The following is a 19,203-nucleotide window of genomic DNA, read 5'->3' as shown; positions in this document are numbered from 1 at the left end:
AATAGAGGGGCTATTAAGAAAAATGAAATATGCCTCAAAATGAAAAAAAAAACCCAAAAAACAAGGTATGTTTTGAGGACATATCTTTCTTCATTTCCCTGAAAACCATAGTCTTCGTTTTATAGTATATTCTCCTGCATCCTTTAAGAAATGCATTACATGCTCAGGAATGATGTCAATTTAACCGAATCCCCCGGTGGATGAAACAAAATTCGTATTGTCATGTATATCCCCAGTACTCTGAAAATAGTGGTGTCATTAAAGCAAAAACTGATAGGTCGTTCACTTCAGCAAACACCTTGACTCTTTGTTTCCCAAGGATTACAACCAACAGTGGCGCTATTGTTCTGAGACATCATACCAGGCTGTTTAACCTTTTTTGTGGTTATCATGCTGTGATCATTTAGGCACTCCAGCAGAAAACTGTTTTCCGTGACTCCACCTCGTAACTCTAATTACACTTCTGTGATGTCGGTGTAGGTGGGTGTCTATAAACGTGATACATCTTGGGACTTTTGTCTCTCTCAAGGGAAAAAATGTTAGGCTGAAGTGTTCAGTGACTGTTATATCTTCTTCGGCCTCACGCAATTAGACCAGTGCTGCATCAGTGCAGACCAGGAAAACAGCTTCTAGATATGTCCTTGGTTCTATTTTGTCACTGTTCTCTCCGGTTTTAGGGAACATTTTGTGGATAAGTCCTCCCTGTAATGGGGATTCTCACGTCAACTTAACGCAACCTTCCTGTAGTGCTATAACTTATGGTTAGGTGCAAGGCTAAATTTCAATGTACCAGTTAGCCTGTTCCATTACTAGTGAAGTCAGTACGTATGTTAGCACTGTATGGCGCTCAAGTGATTGAGCTTTGAAGAAATGTAAAAATCCGTATTAAACTGGTGTATTTATTTGATTGGTGTTTTACGCCGTACTCAAGAATTTTTCACTTACGACGGCGGCCGGCATTATGGCGGAGGGAAACCTGGATTAAACTGGTGTAGGTTATGTCTATGGTATCACACACGCTATCAAGTGTGTATATAGGAAACCAAGAGTTGGGGGGAGCAGGTATTTAGTAATGACATTGGCAATTTATGGTTTAGCGAGTGCACATTGTGTAAGTGTTAATCAGGAACCGGTATATTTCATTGATGTATCAGTTGTAACTTAAGAAATAATCAGTTATACATTGGCTAATCCCATCATCGTGGGGTGGGGGACAATATATGCTGTAAATGTATCTACGTCGACGCCATATTGAATGCTTTCGTCTGCTTTAGTCTACTTCTACTTCTGTTCACACAGATGTTTCTTAAAACCTCATTTTTCCCATGCAAGAATCTTTCTGCTTAAGTTGGTCGACTGTTGTCTACAAATAACTTAGAACCAACATTATCAATCGCACTGTATCCATACTCATTTTTCTTTTTTAAATGTACTGAAATTAAAGATTTGGCTTGAGTGGGTGAGCATTCAACTGACTTGTACACTCTTTTGCCCAACTAAATTTATTTAAAAATCCAACTTAGTTCAAAAATAGTTTAGTTTTATCGCAGTTTTGCTCGTGTAACGACACAACACAAGTTGTCAAAGCAGAGGAAGGCCTATTATTGATCCAGTGGGTTTCAAAACAGGAAATCAAGGGAGGGGTGAGACAATCATCTTCAGTACCTAGGGCGGGGCTTTTAGTCAGTGTTACATTCATCTCAAAGTAAACACTGTATCAAACTAGGAAAAGCGGCTTCCCCAATCATCTGATGCCATTCTGTGGCAGTTATCGGTTTTCGGCAACCCGATACTTCATACGGCAGGTGTGTGGAGTTAATATTCATTAGTAGAGAGACTATAACCTTAGACAGCACCAGTAGCCGAATGCCTTACGGTTTGTAATGCTCAGACCCAAATACTCGAAAACGCATTTATGTTAATGGGCTTTTATTAACAGAAATTAAATGGATGTATAATTATACATTCCATTAGGCTTTATTATGCACATGAATCTCCGTCATATGTATGTAATAGTCCAAGGGGCAAGGCGGTAAAGCCATGGTAACATCTCTTCTGACAGTTACTGATGCACTTCGTTCATTTATTCACCATTTACTCATGTGAGTGGTGGGCGGGAGTAAAACCCATGCAGTGAACATGTTCTAATCCCAAAGAATTGAGTGCATGATAATGAGAAGTGAGTTTCTGTAAAATTTGTATTTGCACAAGAGGTTAATTGAGGTTGAGTGGGGAGGGGGCCAGGAATGGTTAGTCTGAGAATAGTACCAAATATGCCCACCAGTATTAAAATATTAATATCCAGGGGCCATTTGTTCAAAAGTGTATTAGATGTTAAGCCAGGCTTAAAACGTAATAACAGTCTTTGCCTATTACAAAACTAACATTTGGCACTTTAGTTCCCACTATAGTTAATACTGGGCTTTACTGCTAATACACTTTAAAAAAAACTGGGCCCAGACAGCCTTAGTGTAATTGTATGTTAAATGTGATCAAATCTAGATCACGGACATCTAATCAATTGCAATTAAGATCCCTGGGTTTTGTAGCTAATGATGCTACAAAGCCATGATGCAAGAGGTCGTGTAAATTGCTACTATTGAAGCATTTTATACATGAACAGTTAAAATAAAACCTTGTTTGAGGTAAACTGACAAAAGAGGCTAGATTTCACCGTTAACGTGTGACCATTTGCTAGCTATCACATTGTCGTAACTGCAATGGTTTTACTCTCCATGCTGTGTGTATTAAATTATACAATAAAGTGGTTTAAAATCTCAGCGTTTCTTTTTCGGGAAAATGTTGGTAAAATGAGACAAACTGTTAAAGAAGCGTAAGTTTCTTAGTAGTGATGTTATGACGCCTCTTTCAATTCATTGTATTAGACCGACAACAAAAATGGTAGGTCACGCAGACGACAAACGGTGTTTGCAGAAATCGATGGCGCCAAAGGACACTGATTGAACTGTAGGCTACTTTAGCAGTGTCGTGTGTCCAACTCATCATCTTATCCTGCCTTCCGGTTGTGAACACCTACACTTGCCATTATGAAAATAATCCTAAATGTTTCTGCCGTTATTTTCACAGGCAATCAGAAGTCCACCAATACAATACACGTGATCACCATCTACACTCATATAAGACTATATTTAAGTCTATCTTTTCTTATTGCTCACTTAAAATAATTGGACCTCGCGATTGTAATACGTTGCCTTCGTTACTTAAAACAACACAATCTTCCCATCTAAAGTCGTTTCTATATAAATTATTGACTAAGTTACTTTCCCTTAGGTCGTCACGGGTTAATCTTATACATATTAATTTATTATTATTTATTTATCTATTTATTTTATTCTCCTCTTTATGATATTATCATGGCTTTATGGATATAAGGCTTAACTGAGCCTTATTCCTGCCAATAACTTATATTTATACGGTTTGTGAGTTTATATGCTGCATGTGTTATATGGTTTTTATATTCTGAAAGAGATCATGATTAGCTTGATACTGTTCTAGACTGATTAACAGAACAAATTAACATCAATTTCGATCTAAACAAAGATAAGTTCGTTGCGTGGGAGGCCAGAGTGAGTCATGGAGCAGACAGATTTGCATTGTGTCCGAGACTTACGTAATACCCTGGACAGGGTGAGACTATAACTGGTTCACTTCGCATTGGCGTCAGCATAAGTGTAAGTGATGTCCTCAGGGACTTGTCATTGGCTGTTTGTTTGTAGGTATTATTATCCAACGGCTGAGAAATTCTAAAGCAGACAAAGTTGAAGCCCCACGCGGTGAAAGAAACCCCTTTAGTGCTTAATTCACCACGATGAGTAAAATCTTTTACAAGGAACTAATTTTTCTCCTTAGCTGCCCTTCTGAACTGTCTGAAGCCTAAATTAATGACTGGATACCTATATCTGCGTGTTTAATCAGTCTGTTTGGAAATAATTATTGCAGGCATAGTTAAACATACCAATGTTCTCGGGGCCTTTGGTTGCTATTAGCCAATGGCGGTATTCCCATGGAATTTCCTGAAGACCACTTGTCTTCTATGCACTAATCTTACTTACATGTACATGCTACATGAGGGAGAGTTCGTTACTCTCTAAACTCGCGTAACAGCGTTGTTTTAGTCCGGTTGCTCAGGATTTCTCAATTTTTCATAAAACGTGTCGTTCCAAAATTCTTTATTATGGCCATTAAACAACAAGCAAGTAAATATATAAACACTGCGAATTTGTGAGTGGAAATAGGCGTTCTGCCGTCCACCATAACTGACGTTCCGGATTAGTTATTGCAAGATCAGTTTCCAAGACAATGTTCATCATAAACCACCAAAAAACTATGAACGTATAGAGTGAGTGCGAGTGAGTGCTTGGGGTTTAACGTCGTACTCAACAATTTTTCAGTCATACGACCACGAAGGAATCCTTAGGGTGCATGTACGTGTAATGTGCCTCCTTGTTGCAGGATGGATTTCCACCGCTCTTTTATTTAGTGCTGCTTCACTGAGACGACTTACCGAAGGTGAGGAGAAAACGCAAGGAATATTCCATAGCTGAATTAATTAAATTAATATGTAAATTGTATACCATACTAATTTATAAGATGTAGTAATTAGAATAAGTATCTTCATAGAGGCGAAGAGCACTAAAATAGCTGGATTGCTATGTTTCGAATCTGGCATGTACGAAGGTGTGCGCTACCAGTCGTTTTAGAACTCATCCCTAGTAGGTGACACCATTTTACCACATAGAGAACAAGAGACCTACATGGGTGTAATGTGGTGTTTCATAGTTACACCTGTACCCAAAACAATCCGGTGTTGGAATAATGTGGTACGACTGGATGATGTGTTCCCTACCTGTGTGGTGTGATACATGAATATGTGTCAGAAAGCGGCAAAAGATAGAGTGAAAAATACTTACACCTGAATTACAACACTTGTGCGTTTTAGCTTGATTCTTTTCATGCAAGGAAAATCCTTCGCCTGTGTCGGAATCGCCTTGTTTGAGTGAGTGAGTGAGTGAGTTCTGGGGATTTTTCGTCGTACTTAACAATGTTTCAGTCATATGACGACGAAGAAATCCTTAGAGTGTATGTAATGTGTCTCCTTGTTGCTGGCGGGATTTCCACCGCTCTTTTATCTAGTGCTGCTTCACTGAGACGCCATACGGTCTGTTTGTTTTTTTCGCCCATACCAAGTACATGCAAGCTAATATTTAAACATTTGTACTTCATAAGGTGCTGTGAGTTTTTCTAGATTTTTTTTAGATCAACTCATAAAACTAACCGCTGTCAAATATTTAAAACTGATCATATAACAACTGAAAATATTTAATAACGACCATCAATACAGATGGCCACTTTTGAGTCAGCATCAGCCTGATTCGTATGAACAGTCCTAAAGGTGAGAATCTAACGTGGTCCCAACTCTCACCTATCCTAGCACTTGTTATTCTGAATATCACGTGAGGATCAGTTTTTCTACCGTCAAATTTATGTGCCATGTACATTTATGATATTCTTAACGTAGCATTTATTTATTTATGTCATTGGTGTTTTACGCCGCATTCAAGAATATTTCACTTACACGCCGCCGGCCAGCAAAGGTGGGAAGAAACCGGGCAAAGCTAGGGGGGAGCCCACGACCATCTGTAGGTTGCTGACTGACCTTACCTCTGCGGGCGTATTTAAACGTGATGTTGAGAATCCAGGCATGTATGGAACATCCTCGACTGTTGAAAATTAAAAATGCAAAGCCTTACTCGGCTTGTACAACTGTCACCTTACACCAAGACCACGAATCCGTCTTAAACATTTAGGACTTAAGTGAGACTTAGTTTTAATTTTTATTCCGCAACTTTTACTTGAACTTAAAAGTTATTTTCCGCTTTTGTTTTGTAACTCTAAGACTCTTCTAAGTATCACACATAAACATTCTTAACATTAAAATAAAATCTGACTTAAGTCTAAGGCTGATTCGTGGGCCTGGGGGCCAAGAGAATTAACACAGATAGACTCCTCCAGTCTGCTTGATGCTTAGGGTGTATGATCATTAGTGTGAGGACATTTTGTCTTCGGATCGTCAAACTGCGACTAATTTTTTGTAGGGTGTTATATGGGTTGTCTGAGAGCGGATGCTCCGGTCATCGGATGTCATGCGGTGTACCTTGTGTCTTCGACGAGATACACTGTTAACTGGATGTCATATCTTATGTAGCAGATATGTTACTCCGGTTATCCGGTGTGATCTAACTGCTACTAGATTCATGTAGGGTGTCGTATCTAGTGTCATATAGGGTGTTCAAAATCGTACACTGTGGTACAAGATGTCATATTTATATCATAGCCATTATAACTCCGTTATTGAATGTCATATCTGATATCTGCGACGCGATACATTGTAAACTGGATGTCGTATCTTATGTCTAGGATATGATACCGGTACTCCTGTTATCGGGTCTCATCAAACTGCGATTAGATTCTGGTAGGGTGTCGTATCTGGTCTTATCGGGACCGGATAACCCGGTCATTGGATGCCATGCATGATCTTTCCCACGCGATACGCTGTTATTTGAATGTCATATTTTATATCTCAGACGTGATACTCCGGTTTATCGGGTGTCATCAAACTGAGTCTAGATTTTTTTATGGTGTCGTGTCTGTTGTCATATCGTGTGTCTAAAACCGAATACTCCGGCCATCGGATGTCATATTCTATGTCACAGACACTATGTTTCGCTTCTCGTGTGTCACATCTTACGTCTTAGGCATAACGCATCGGTTATCGGGTGTTTAATACATGATACGCTGTCAATCGGATGTCATATCTTATGTCTCAGACATGATATTCCTGTCATCGGATGACGTATCTTGTGTCTGCAAGGGGATACACTATTAGTTGGATGTCATATCCTATGTCTGGAACACGATACTCCGTTTATCGAATGTCATATTTGGTGTGTGACGTTGATCGGATGTCATATTCTGATGTCATACGACTGAGACATGATACTCCAGTTAACAAAACTAAACTAGATAAGCAATGAGGAACAACAGGTGATGCGAGGAAAACAACTTGTCGGCCAGGTAACCCAAGACAAAGCAAACATGTGAACGTAACCTTCTAGTATTGCTCTTTTATTTATTTAATTCAGTGTTGCTAAGCTGGTACTGCAGTATTGTAGTACATGGATGTGAAGAGCAATACGGTGTAAAACATCAATGAAGTAAATGAACCCAAAGAGCAAAAATCGATTTAAATCAGTCAAAACTGGGTTTGTGAAGTAGGCCGAATACTGGTATCATTACTGTCACAGATACTGAGGCGCCTTTTGTTTAAATCGCCGTTTTAAAGACTGTTCTAAATTTAAAAGTCCGGAATAAATCGGTTTGAAAAAAAAGACCCTTTATTCACAACGCCAATGACATGAAAATATCGATATTGAAATGAAACTAGAACCGTACAAATAAATTAAAGAAGCGACTACCCATCCAGTCAGAAAATATGTGAAGGCTCACGGGAAAAAATAAGTTACATAAATAAAACTTGCAGGCAATGACGTAAAGACATTCCAAGATGACGAAATATTATCTCCAAAGTAGAAAAGCCCCTTTATAGACATTGCCGTTTCAAATAAAAATTGGAAATTGTTTTTGCCACTTAAACAAAAAAAATGGAGTCATATACAGTAGCACATGTGGCAAATGAAACTGGCACTGAATAACTTTAATGTAAAAGACTGAACCAGTATAACTTAGCAAAGCGAAATAATAATTAAACACTTCATTACATGCTAAACACCGTACAAACACATTCAACTGAACCCGATAAGTTCTAAGTGCGAATTGTTCTAGTCTGTCATTCGTCGTTGCGAAATGGATCCTGGATCCATGTCCAATCCAGCAGATGTATTAGGGGCGTATTAACCTGTTGGTAATCAGGCATCTGTACTGGATGGAGACAAAGGTTGATCTGGGGTGCATGATGTCCGTGGGTTTACATTCCGTGGCCGGAGGACAGACACACCTACAAGACAAACAAAACACATCAGAACTGCTTTTACGGTTATTATGATATCTCTTATTTTTAACCAGTGACATCTCACATTTGAAGTTTTCTCACGATGTTTTAAATACATAATCGTAAAATTCGAAATATATTGCTTCGATGTATTTGAAAATCTGTCAGTATATATATAACACAAGATATTGAAAAAAGTGTTTTAATTTACTTTAGAGTGACTTTTCCTTTTAGTTTATCTTTAGCGTTTTGTCTTTCTGTCTTGTTTATTCTTTTACAGCTCATATTTTTAAAACTTGAGTTGCTAAACTTAGGATAACATTTAAAAGTTCATAGAATAGTTAACTATTCCGGCCGAGTACAAAGCCAACTTCTTTGGTAGATATAATCAAAGGTATTTATACCGTTTGCAACAAATCTTTGGTGAATTGCAGTGGTTGTGCAATGGTTTATTTCAGCACATTCTTCATTCTGAGACTTACTCGTTTTCCATGATTTCACATCGACTGGGTTGGCTAGGATCCGGTTCCCACGAGCACATAGCCCATTTGCAGGGAACGTTCTGTGTACACGTTAACACTTCCGGCTCCTTAGGGAGTGAAAAAGAAAAAACACATCATTGCAACCCTTTTATAGCGAGTTTGTGGTCCTATTTCAGAGGTATTCAGTAAAGTCTTCACGTTTGTTGTTTAAGTAGTAGATGGCGATTCTTTACTCTCCTCAACACAATGAAATTAGTCAGTGGCCAGCTGGGAGAAAGGAAGAGAAGTTCTTTCCCAGTGACCGGGTATAACGTCATTAATTTATGTGCTTAGCATTTGCTTTTGACAATGAAAATTTAAGAATAGTTGAGAATGTGAATAACGCCGGAGAAATTTTGATCGGATTTCGATGGAACACCTGAGACACTTCGATAAACACCGGGGAGATTTTGATGAACACCGGATATATTTCGATGAACACCGGAGAGAATTCAATGAACACCGGAATGACTCCGATGAACACCGGATATATTTCGATAAACACCGGATATATTTTGATGAACACCGGAGAGAAATGGATTAACACCGGAACGACTTCGATGAACACCGGATATATTGCGATGAACACCGGACAGACTCTGATGAACACCGGAAAAGAGAGTGTACTTTATTATATCGTCTGTATTTTAAGATGTCTATTAACATCAGTGTGAAGTCTTTATTAAGATTCCAGGATTGAACATGAAAATTTTGTATTTTCCAGTTGTCTGGTTTTAGGCGTTAGTGACAACAATCTGTCGTCGGTGCCCGTGGGACAGCTTTACGACCGTTGAAGATCGTGCTAATAGAGCGTGTAAATCTGTTCGTTTCGTCAGTAACTAGCCAAGTGGATGGTTTATTCCGGGAGCTCCGGTTGTTATTCCGCTGCGACATTGACTGGACAAACCATAAAGTCCATCATGGAGTGTTTCTCGAGAAAACTTGAATAAAATACTTCATAATCAGTGTATTATTTTGCTTAAGCTGAACACTTTTGCTTAAGCAAAAGAACAAGAAGTTGCGTGAATCCAGGCTTGTTAGAACAAGCTGTTAGAGTTCATGCGTCGTTTGAATATCCACGTAAATGTAGCATATGCTGTGTTCATGCTCATGAGGCAGGGCGAGTTCATGTCGCCGAAGTGCTGACGCCATTGAAGTATCATGCCGAAGACACCAGACATGACATCCCACCCAGTCACATTATACTGACACCGCGACTGAATGGCCCGGTGTTAGTATAATGTGACTGGGTTTGGTGTCTTCTCTGATGAGTGAGTGGGTGCTTGAGGTTTTAACGTCGCACTTTATCAGACATATGACTACGAAAAAATCCTTAGAGCGCATGTAATGTGCCTACTTGTTGTGCAGGAAGGATTTCCACTGTGCTATCGGGACCGGTTATGTCATGTCTGGTGTCTTCGGCATGATACTTTAGTGGTGGCAACACTTTGACGCCATGAACTCGCCCTGACACATTTGGATGTATCCTTGCTCTAACCCTCCTTGCTAAGCGCCAATCGAGGCAGCAACGAGTACCATATTTAAAGCCTTTGGTATGTCGGGTTGGATCCCAGGTCTCCCGACTTCGATGCGGACTCTCTAACCATTAGGTCCCCGAAACGTTCTACCTTAGAACAAGAGTTTCTTGTATTGAGAGATTGGTATTTATCAGCTTTCATTGTTCGTTCAACCATAATATATTACAAGCTTTCAACATATCTGCATGAGTTTTGGCTTGCCTACCACACACCTCATCGCTAAGCCTATGACGAATATGCACAGACGTCTTCTGTATAGCTATTGAATTAGTTTCCATAAATAATGGGTGGAACAGTGTGGTACCATCTGGCATCTGTGCAAGTATATTAAATGGCCTGATGTGAATAATGTTCAGATGTTCTTGGAACAGTCTGGCAGTATTAAAAATCAGACATTATGTGTGCTTAGAAAAGTCCTGAAGTATCAGATTCCATACATTTGTGCTGTCTATTTGATACAGTCCTGCTTGAGTTCATCAGGTGTTCTCTCCCATTGCGATCTAGCATAATTCAACGTACGTGTACTTAACCTCTTACCGACTTCGCATTTTACATGTAAGTGCATGTATGCTAAATTCAGAGCTTGTGTTGGCTCTCAAATTATGCCCAAGAGAACACAACTAACACTTCAAAACTGTTAGACTCCTTTGAGAACGCTTGGAGCACTTGTTATACTCATGAGAATCAAGTTTTTCACCATCAAAATTTGTGTGCGATATTTAGGACATTCTTAACGTAGTAAATGACGACTAAATCAGTCTATTGAACATTCGCTTAACAGCAGTGGTATTGTTTCTTTCTGACATCAGGCCGTCTTTCACCGTTAACGTGTGATCATGTGCTTATTATAATAGCACATTGTTCTTCGCGGCTCTGTTTTTACCCTCTATGTTTACGCTATACTCAAGAATATTTCACCTATATGGTGGCATTTTGGTGGCAGGAAATCGGGCAGAGCACAGGATGAAGCCATGACCATGCACAGGTTGCTAAGATACTTTACTATGTTTGGCCGAAAAGGAATTTATTTATTTATGTATTTATTTGATTGGTGTTTTACGCCGTACTCAAGAATATTTCACTTATACGACGGCGGCCAGCATTATGGCGGGAGGAAACCGGGCAGAGCACGGGGGAAACCCACGACCATCCGCAGGTTGCGGTTGACCTTCCCACGTACAACCAGAGATGAAGCCAGCATGAACTAGAATTGAACTCACAGCGAATACGTGAATTCCCTCTAGGTTGTACGTCTTTGATATTATATATCACGTTTACCAGCCTGAAGGAAAATGCATGATGCTAAACAGGAAATAAGCCCATGAAAACGCTATCCTACTGCAGCGATTAATTTTACCTTCATGTATTTGCATGCACTATTGTGATGTACAACTCAGCCTTCTTTTTAAATAAAGGCGAAATATTCTTCCTACCAATAGCATATACTGCGTTCAATAATGTGGTTTCAGTCTGTGTTGACGAGATTGCAGGGGGTGTGTAAAGGTCATAAGGACACGACGCAGGTGGCACTTTCTATAGGCAATGGGTAATCTTCATAGCCATTTCTTTATATACACAAATTAAATAGTCCATTTAACATTGATTTCTAGTGTATCATTTTCACTGTATTACAAATTAACTGGGGTTTCAATACTAACTTAATTAAATTTCGTTTAGTGACCTTTTCCTTTAATACAAAGGGGGGCCTCTCTGTCAAATAGTTAAAGCGCTGGCTCGCAGGACTCATGATTAATCCTTTGACTTTGAAGTCACGAGGTTTGTTAGGTACCTGACAAAGGTCGGTGGTTCACTACCGTTTCATCAGCCGTGGTATAAACGAGCAGTTCTTGATCGCGGCGTAGAACACCAACATAAATTTATATAGAAACCGATGGTTTGTGGGATTAGCGTATCCAGTTTATGCCTTGTTTTGAGGTTAATACAAGCGAATTTTCCTAGCACAAATACACCACCATATTATAGATAATGGCTGTGTGGTCCCGCCAGCCTTCGCGGTGTGCTGCCAACGTTTTGAACCCTTCTGAAGCGTTCAGTATCGTGAGGTCGCGGCCTTGATGTAAATGTCTGTATTTAGGTATTTGGTTGTATAGCTTTTATTTAATTTGGCTACAACAACGGTGACAAGGGGCGAACTCCCTGATATAATTATATATTGACAGGAACAGTAATAATACAATCCTGTTGAAACATAAGAAAGTGGAATTCTATATGAGGGTTAAAACTGGAACCTTTTATATGCGCAATAACTGCTATAGAACTTATTACTTCACACCACATTGTCCGAGAATCGGGTAAGAAAACCCTGAAGACTTTCACTTTCCTCGCCTTAATCTTGATCGAAACGTTGATAAGAGCATTAATGTTAGCATGAGGCGAGTACATCGCTGTGCATAATGTGCAGAGCACGACATGGTAAACTTAGCCAACAAACAAAAACAGGTGAGAAAGTCAACCCACTTGTAGTCAGCTAGGGCAAATTACTGATGGTAATTAGAAACTCACGCTATAGGTTTTATGACAGAAGAAAGCCATGCTCTGCGGCAGAAAATCTGTCATTATACGTGTCCTACTAATTAGTCCATTGTTAGTGCAATTTGTCTGAACACCATCTTGTTTTGTGAGCTTTGTTCTACTTGCGTAGGACACAAATGGGTAATTGACAGTTTGGAACACAATGGCGATAGAGAGGTATCCATGTGGGAAGTTCGAAAGTTGGTAAATAGTTTCATTCCACGTGTTAAATTCTAATTTAATAAGGATAGTACAATTTCTCACATCACATTAATCATACTGAAAAATTCAGATAAACTAATCCGAGTCCGATAGACCTGGGCGCCTAGAATATATCCACACTTGTACCAATAGTTGAAAAAGACAAACGCCTTGTGATACAGTGAAGTCCCTATATTGTCAGATTTAAACGATTTAGAAAAGTGTATCTCTAAGATCAAATGCAAAAGGAAACAAAGTTTGAAAGGTTTATGAAGTATGACACTATCCTCAAAATTGTGTTTCAAATGACACCTATAATTAGTTTTAGTCTGTATTTATATTGGCTCTGTTTTGAATTACTTCCTATTCTTGCCCTTGATATCTTTTCGGCCTTATCCACCAATATACTTTCAAGTTGCACCAAGGCCTCGTCGATAAGGCTATGATGCTGTCTCACTGAATTATCTAAAACATACACTGATAGGTCAATGACGGACAAGTATGTCCCATAAAGAAATCAGTGCCGTGAGCAAAGATCTTTATACTGAGGTGAACAGCCAGGTCCATGCCCTTACTACGAAGTCTTTGTACACCTCAGGACGTGTACCTAGTGACCTCTGAAATTAAGACGTGTTCCACAGACCCACTGACCTCCGGCGCGTGACTTCCAAAATGAGACCACTTCCGGTCAGGATATCTTAGGCTGACTTTTGACAGTGGGAATGACCCCAACTAAAGTTCATTATGTCCTTATTCTTCGCCGACGTACAATCTCACCATACAGTGTTCACTCGGTTAAAGGAAGGTATGCAAATCGTACCTTATTCTCTCAGTTTTGAATTAGAGACTTTAGCGATGTGTGACTATAAAAGAAAAGTTGTCTAGTTCAAATAGCAACACATCTATAAGTTCAGATTTCAGAGCCACCCAGACGCTTGAGACTACTCTGTCACTGTGCACTTTAGGTATGCACTTTTAAACTTGTCAAGTTGTTGTTTGGTACTATGATGTTGAATGTCAACGTTTTGCGATTAATACAAATCAGAATAATTGCGAAGTTATGAAGGTTATCGTTTTTTGTTTTGTTTTTTTTGGGGTTTTGTCGGGACCAAACTATATATATGTATAGACTGGAAAGGTTGAATCGCAACAGAGCTCGTTTATAATGAGCCCTAATTAAGTTTGGTGTTGTTGGAGTGGACGATGTATATATTGCATGATACGTAACAGCCTGAGTTTTATTAATTTATATTGGATACATGATATTTAACATGTTAAAATAGCTTCGCGAAATTTCATTAAAATGGACCGATGTTTCCAAAAGTACCTCCATCAAGGCGTAATGCTAGATCTTACTCATGTCCTTGGTCAGTGTGGCTATGAAATCGTAACTGCTTCGGTTAGCCTGGTACTTTAAGTACTTTATGGGTCTACATCATTAGAGACCGCCTTATAGATTGCACAGCTTGAGGCCTTGGTTGCAGAACTGTGAAAAATTAAACGCTTACACTGGATTTGAGGTAACGATATCCACTTGTTTGGATACATGTGCGTTTAACTCTCCTATTTTCACATCTCCCAATACCCACCAACGGAGACAGAGAGAGGGGGGGGGGGGGGGATGAGAGAATGTAGATACCCGAGAAAGTGCTGACGTTCGTTATGACGTCTGAGATTTGTTATCCAACACCATATTCCGGCGTGCCTGACACGAACCCTAACATGTTGTCCAGTCAATACACAACTGTCACATGAGCATTTTGGGGGGTATAAGCAATGATACGGTTGGTCACAACTTAAAACAACTCTGACTTAAAAGTGTTGTGCTTTCTGGTCTACATTTCAGCCGAAACTTGAGATCTAAGGAAAGAATAAGTCATTCTAGGAGATACTTCCACAAATACTTATCACACTATACGCAATACTAAGCGAAAAGGCTGTTATAGTTTAGAAAGTTTTTGAGATTCTCTCGATTAGTATAGTCGCACACTTCCCCAACAGTACCTTAAAATTTTGCGCAGTGCTATGTTCCCTTAAGAACACTAATCTTAACCGGTAAGGGAGACGTATCTGTACGTGACACGTGGGAAAGTTCACCGGTAACCATGCCAAAATTGGTGGTTTACCCCAAGCACCCGTTTCCTCCACACACAAAACTAACCGTCATCGTATAAGCGAAAAATTCTTGGATATGGCTAAGAAACAATCAAATAAATAAATAATGTGAAATGACCTTCATGCACATACAATACATATCACTGTTTATGTAGGAAATGTCATGGTTTTGTCTTCTATGTACATGTGAAGATAGGCCAAGCGGTTACTAGCTTTCGACGGTAAGTGTCAGTGACCCTCGTTCAAACTGATGATATAAATGTATTAGACATATTGTTGTTGTCTTACACTCTACATCATTCCATGTAATATGATCCTAAAACAAGCTTATTCAGTGATATTTGATTCCATACGTTCAACCCCAACGGGTTTAGCTTACCTCATATAATGACTTCATTTAGGGACTTGGGATACTCAATCAGTACGTGAGACTGTACGTTCTTGTATATGTGAATAGTGCCCGAAAGGACTTCACTCCGTGTTTAGTAATTAGTCGCATAAATTGTGTAGGATCAATACAAAGGATCATTCAGTTTGTCCGGAACACCATTCATCATCACAGTAACACAGTGAAAGCCTTATCGTTAACGTTTATGTTTATACCGATATAAACATATACCATGAGTTAAGCTTGCTACCAGTACTAGTGTGTCACAGTCAAGCCATGGGTGCTTTATCTCTTTTATTCATGTTCATTTAAGCTCATAGTGTATATATCAAAAGTTATTTCATTTGTGCGAATATGATCAGTTTCCGCGGAGTGTATTTATTGCACAATGCAGTTATTTTCCAAGCGCCTTAATATTATAGAAATATTTGTTGTATACTTCGGCAAGGGTAGTATGTGATTTACTTATTTGATTCGTGTTTGACGCCGTACTCAAGAATATTTCACTCATACGACGGCGGGTAGCGGCAAAGACAGTAGGTGGAAATTATGCGAAAGTTACCCCTGGCTTTCTCTGCAACACAACCCATGTGTCAGCCATCTGTCCCCTGCATGGGTGTACAGCTGTACGCATGTTACATGCCTGCACTATCTAGTTAACAAACTAGCCGCCCTAATTAGGCCAATTTTGTATCACACAATATCTCCACGCGCAGGGTTGCAACTGAAGTATACTCATTAACATCTAGAGACACCCCAAATCATATCTAAGTACATGTACTTTTCGAACAATTTATCCTGAGGACTTTCTACTTGCTTACAGAAAAAAATAGTACTAACATTCGCTAACAAGCACATACTGGCACTTAAGTGATCCTAATATGTTGTGCGTTAGTATGATACATAATTGATGTACTTCAATAATTTAACTTGGAAAATCCTGCTTACAGTCTGCGGATGGTCGTGGGTTTCCGCCGGGCTGTGCCCAGTGCCCTCCCACCATAACGCCGCCGCATAAGGAAACTATTCTTGACTACGAGGTAATACTCCAATCAAACAAATAAATAGTTTGAACACTATTAAAGCTATATTTTCCATCAAAATATACGTAAAACGTGATCAATTGTACTTTGACATATTCATCCAAGGTTAGTTTAAATAAGGCATCCGCTACAAAGTGAGCGGGCCTTGTATTCTTCGTAAGATAACAGAAAGCTCCTCGTACATACCTGAACGATACCTGCCCCGACGTTGACTATCAAGTAGCAAGAAAGAAGAAAATAGAAGCCGTTCATCTCCTCTGAAAATGTGTTAAAATAAAACTCAACAAGCGACGAAGGCCTCGGGGAAAAGGACGGGTTTCCTGGAATGTCCGAAATATATATCACCGGCTTGTGTTATAATTAGTATCTGTGTCCCGTCGCCTTCAGCTTAAATATGCACTCATAGCCAATGGTCAGCAAGGAATGCCCACCATACGCATGACGTCTTCCAACAATGGTATTTTTCAGTCGATGACGACATTGAATCCAGCATTATTGGACACTTTTGGCGCCTTGGAGACCATCTTTATTGCAACTATTTCAAGCTTTGCCATATTCGTCAGCCTAGACTTGTTAGCACGAGCTAAACCTAACCACATGAATATCCATTGTCTGTTTTCAGGCCAGTAATTGGACAACGCTGACCAATCATATTGGCAGGCACATTCCGATCACACACCCATTGATGCTATCAGAGTTGTCCTATCAGAGATCATACCAGATGTTGACAGTGAATGAAATGGCTCTTAAATCAATACTCCATCTACCTCTCAGGAAAGAACAGTTGTCAAGTAGCTTGATCGGCTACAAAACTGTACCTGTCGCGAAATGTTATCTATCAGCACTCTATAATGTCAGCTAGCTAGCAACCAGAAGGAGTGGACAGGATCTGTTTACGCGCCAGCTCTTAGAGTGGCGATACCTAAGAAAGATAGCGTCTATGATATTGTCATTGTATCTAGAGAAAACAGGAAGGTCAATAATTGCTGTCTTGTTCATTACTGGGAGACAAGGATTGTTGCTTAAAGTCCAAGAGACGGCCGGAAGTTAAATGCCCCTGACTGAAGAGTGATTTGTCCTTTATCAGAGGCGTTAGTAACAACGCACGCTGTTCACACGCAATCTCATACAAACACATTTGCCGTAACATTAATACAGGTTGTTCCTATAGTAGTGAATTTGTAGGAACCAGAACGGCACTCTTTGTACATACACATTACAGTTGAAAATGCGTAACACAAAATCCAAGAGCATGGAGAGTTAGACTAGAGCAGTGACAACCATGGCTTAAGAAGAATTTGGTAAAAGGAATGCAGTGATGTTGATTGAGATTTATGAGACGTCACTGATCTAGAATTGCTCCAAACGAACATCCACACATTGAATGAAGTTAGTAATGAAGATCAAGACCCTGTGACCTGCAAGCCTAGTTTTAACCGATAGTAGATAAGGTTAGGCCTGCATTTGAATCCCGAATAACCACTTCAGTTACAGACTGGCCCACATTCGCATCGTATTGTACCATCAGTTTAGCGTTAGGGTTATTTCGAAGCATTTACAAATTACACCGCGCAAGCTATGTAGATTATCCCTTGGAAATGTCAGTCCAGAGAATTAGCTAATTAGCTTTGTCAGCAGTTTCGTGGGACCTTGCTTTGTAAACAGCAACTCCTCTCGGAAGATAAGCTGCATACATATATAAAGACATATAAACCTAACGCTGTAGTATTTATATCTGCAACTCATGTGTACAACATCTAACATGCCATAGGATACTGCTACAATTGTCATGTAAGATACCCAACGAATACCACATGATATCCATATAACTGACCTGTACCACAGGATATTGGCACAGCTGGCAAGTGCGATACCTAACGAATACCATGTGATGTCCGTATAATTGACCTGTACCACAGGATATTTGTACAACTGACGTGTACAGTACCCAGCAAATACCACAAGATATCGGTATAACTGACGTGTATAACAGGATATAAGTACAACTGATGTGCACAGTACCCAGCGAATACCACATGATATCAGTATAACCGATGTGTACCACAGGATATAAGTACAACTGACGTGCATAGTACCCAGCGAATACCACAAGATATCGGTATAACTGACGTGTACCAAAGGGTATAAGTACAACTGACGTGCATAGTGCCCAGCGAATACCACAAGATGTAGGTATAACTGACGTGTACCACAGGATATAAGTACAACTGACGTGCACAGTACCCAGCGAATATCACAAGATATCGGTATAACTGACCTGTACCACGGGATATAAGTACAACTGACGTGCACAGTACCCAGCGAATACCACAAGATGTCGGTATAACTGACGTGTACCACAGGATATAAGTACAACTGACGTGCATAGAACCCAGCGAATACCTCACGAATATCATAGGATATGGGTACAAATGGAATGTATGATACATTGCGACGTGCAAGATAGCTAGATATACCACAGGATATCGGTACAATTCAACAGTATGATATATATAATGGGCACCACACACATGTGATATCGTGGAAGCACGCAATTTAGCTCTTGTAATCAAGAATAGTTAAATTTTAGGCATCTTTTTAATGATTGTAACAAATGCACCAGTGCTCAGTATGAGTACATGCAATACTGCTGTTACTGCTACAACAACAACTACCTCACAGGCAACATTGATAATGGTTAAATCATTTGGAACATGATAAAATTTTTTGGACATGGGGTTTTCTGCTATTTTCACAAAATTTGGAAAAGTGATCCGGCTGTTTATCGCTCTCTGTCAAGAGTTACTCTCCCTGTCCTTTCATATCGTGCTGGGTT

General features: G+C 39.6%; 1 protein-coding gene and 1 long non-coding RNA gene across 2 annotated transcripts in view; one reads left to right on the top strand and one right to left on the bottom strand.

Annotated features, from left to right (window-relative positions):
* Positions 1–17,238, top strand: part of LOC135474710 (uncharacterized) — a 40,298-nt gene extending 23,060 nt beyond the window's left edge. The window contains exon 12 of the mRNA XM_064754274.1: positions 16,990–17,238. The gene's annotated coding sequence lies outside the window, so the exon portion shown is untranslated. The remainder of the gene's footprint in view (positions 1–16,989) is intronic.
* On the bottom strand, positions 7,131–16,893 carry LOC135474712 (uncharacterized). Its single transcript, XR_010445000.1, has 3 exons — positions 16,554–16,893; positions 8,512–8,618; positions 7,131–8,035 (listed from the first exon to the last, which is right to left on the bottom strand). It is a non-coding gene; the product is annotated as an uncharacterized LOC135474712 (long non-coding RNA).
* Positions 17,239–19,203: the final 1,965 nt, after the last annotated feature.

This window comes from Liolophura sinensis, chromosome 9 (genome assembly GCF_032854445.1).
Source record: "Liolophura sinensis isolate JHLJ2023 chromosome 9, CUHK_Ljap_v2, whole genome shotgun sequence".
Taxonomy (NCBI): Eukaryota; Metazoa; Mollusca; class Polyplacophora; order Chitonida; family Chitonidae; genus Liolophura; species Liolophura sinensis.
This window is presented reverse-complemented; position numbering and strand designations above follow the sequence as displayed.